Below are 3463 nucleotides of genomic sequence, written 5' to 3'. Positions count from 1 at the left end.
GTAAAGGCTGTTGAGGTTAGTTTGGGGAGGAAACATGAGGAGGGGGTGATTCTGATCAAGATATACAATAGATAAATGAATATGTCAAAATGAAACTCCTTTGCACTTGCGCAATTAACTGCTGCCCTTTTTATTGTTGGGATAATGTATAGAGGGGTTACAGTTACATTCACCAGGTAGTAGTTGCACTACTTCTCACACATTGATACACCTTCTCATGTTTTTGTCCTCATTTCCCTCCCCCCATGTCCATTTTTCAAAGGTTCCATTTAAACACTAACTGAATTTTATTTTACACAGCCATTGCTTCATAATTTATTATTTAAAGAGTCTGTAGAGATGGGAAACAAAAGAAGATAAGTAGTTTCCTTGAAGCTGGATTTAAAACGACTATTGGCTAATAGGTAGAATGGACGGTGTTTTCTTATCCAGTTTGACTCCATCTAAGAGTGCTGCCTTGACAAATGGAAACTCTCATGTCACAGTTTGAAGGTCAAGATGTTCACATGCACCTGACACCTAAGCCAGCACAGCTCATGGCAAGGCCTTCCCCTCATGCAATAGGCTGCTGACTCATGGTTCCATCCAGAGCAGGTCAGCCATGGACTTGGGTGCTGCCCTGCACAGAGGAAGATGCATGGATTACAAGACCTCTCAGCCCCATCATCCAGCAAGTCAGGAGATGAGGTTCTGAGACCTGCCATTGTGAAAATCCAAGAATCAATACCTGACATGCCACATTACTGAGCACTCTGGAACAACCTGAGCAATAAACTGAATATCCTCCCAGGTGAGACGGTGACAGATCTCTCAAGGTCACATGTCCACATATTCCTCTCTAGGCTCTCTCAGAGTGTAGATTGCTAAGAGTGTGCTCTAAGACATGGGAATAGCTACTTACAAAGTGTCAAGTCTATGCTCACACTAGTGAGAGGTTTTGCTTTTTGTTGTTGTTGTTTTGTTTTCAGTTTGTTTGTTTGTTGTTTTGGTGGGTCATGGGGCTTGAACTTGGCCTGGGCACTGTCCCTGAGCCCCTGAGCTCAAGGCTACCATCCACCCTTGACCCACGCCCCACTTGGAGATAAGAGTCTCAGGTCCATTTGTGCCCAGGTTGACTTTGAACCTTGATCCTCAGACCTCAGCCTCCTGAGTAGCTAGGATTACAGGTGAGAGCCACCATGCCCAGCTTAGTGAGAGGTTTTAAAATTCATAATATATTCACCATATTAAACCCTTTCAGATAAAGATATATATTCAGGTCAAGATATATGAAGATTATAATAGTTTCACATGACAGAAAACAGGTGGGGCTGTCCTGGAAGAGCGAAAACTGGGGCTTGTGCTCCTGGCAGAAGCAATAGCTTGAACATGTGTGTAGGAAGATTTGATAAATGTGACTGCATCAAACAAAAGTTTCTGCAAAGGGCTTGGCCAACAAGCTAAAAAGACAGCTTACAGAATGAGAGAAGACTTTTGTCACCTGCAAAGCAGACAATGGCTTACTATGCGGAATATGCAGAGAACTTAAAAATTAGCTAAAATATGGTAGATTCAAGGAAGAACTCAAATAGGGTAATTTCTTAAAAAGGCAAAGGCAAAGTTCAATGAAATAAGTACCAGAAAGGACATCTTTCACTTTCCAATTATTATTTTTTGTTAAAGAGGTAGGATTGGGGCAAGGGGAAAAGGACAAATGAGTGAAGAAGAGAAGAGGGGAAGAATGTAGTCAAGAATTCAGTGAATATCCTACAAAATTAAGAAGGATGAGAGAAGTAGTGGTTAGGGGAGGGATGGGTGAGACAGTTGAAGGCGTGACATTGATCAAGATGCACTATATTCATAAACAACCTTGGTAAAGGGCAACTCCTTTGTAGAAGTACTTCAAGATAATAAAAATAAATTCAAAAAGAATATATGTGAACTAAGATCATTTCTAAGGGTGGAAGATAAACACTTAAACTAGAGAGACAGCATGAAGACTTATTTCACAGTAAGTTTCAAACTTTATCCCCTAAACACAGTGTAATTCTGAATATGACTTTACTAATTACTTGTTATTTAAATAAATAATATAGAACAGAAAGGGGTTCCCCCCTCCAAAAATCAAATACTAAAGACAAATCAAAGAAGAACCATGGAATTTGGAGGCAGGATTTTCACAGAGGACTTAGGGTACTCATAGAGAGTTCATTCTCTGAGGGGGAAAAAGGGAGATAGATAGATGATAAATAATGACTCTAAACTATAGACATACATCTCTCTAAATATATAGTTTCTAGGCATATATTCATTAATGTGTATGAATCCCCACTATATATTTTGACATTGTTTTGCCTTTAGCAGCTTGAATTAGTTTGGATTTGGATAATCTGATGACCGTGATTGTGTCTGTGACCATCTTGCCCTAGAATGAACTTCTCAAATTTCAAAAATTCATATCCTGTAAGACATGTAGGCGTAGCGAAATCCCAGAGGATGGAGAGAGGACAGGAGCACGTTCATGGGAAGCAGTCAGCAGCATTGCTCTTAACAATCACTGCTTCCCTACAGTCATTGATGTGCTCCTCATACCCATTCGGGAGGAGGATATCTGTAATATCTCCCAGCGATATTCCTGTTCTTCTATTTAGATGCCTCTGCCCACCATGCCCTCTGCTCTACTCGAGCCCTGGAAAATCTAGAACCTCACAGTAACACAGAAAGTGGAGCTGCTATTTCTATTGCCTCTAATGAATGCTTTTTATGTTTCTCATCTCACCATAGACACATATTTTTCCTCCCCAAAAGAAAGCAATTACAAACCAAAGAAATTTGTTTGTTTTAGCAACTTGTATCTCTAGCTTGGACCCTGTGCCATGATAGCATGCAAATTAGTAAAATGTTCCATATAAAAACAAAATCAAGCAAAAGAAAAACAATCAAACAATGACATAATCCGCTTTCCCCAGAAGGAGAATATTAATTGCACAAAATAGTGACACTTTCATACATGTATATGCAATATGTTAATCATATCTACCTCCACATTTTAAGGAACACTATGACCTCCATACAATTAAGAAGTGAAACATGTTTCAGTTTTGAAGAGTCTACCATGCTTTAGACCTCGTATCGTGCATTCATTTTTGTATCTTTTGTGCGTATTCTGTGCATGTGTGTTAATTTCACACTTTTCTTTTGGAGTTCATTTTGATAAATAAATCATGTGATCAGAGGCATGGAAGCATTGTGACTTTGTGATCTTCCTATGAGTATAACTTTATAACACTTAATAACAATCATTAGTCTTCCAACATTATCATTAGAAACTTGGAAATGGTACAGCTTAAATAATTTTCACAAGTTTCTACTTATGTCCCAGAGCTGAGCCAGGTGCCTCATCCAAGAGTTTGCCTTGTGCCAATGTTTATACAGCAGCTGCACTGAAGTTAGCCAGAGTGCAGGGGGAGAAGGAGATGTAATT

The sequence above is a fragment of the Megascapheus bottae genome, chromosome 10, assembly GCF_031878675.1.
Source record: "Megascapheus bottae isolate mThoBot1 chromosome 10, mThoBot2.hap1, whole genome shotgun sequence".
Taxonomy (NCBI): domain Eukaryota; kingdom Metazoa; phylum Chordata; class Mammalia; order Rodentia; family Geomyidae; genus Megascapheus; species Megascapheus bottae.
The sequence above is the reverse complement of the archived record's forward strand: the minus strand, read 5'-3'. Positions refer to the sequence as shown.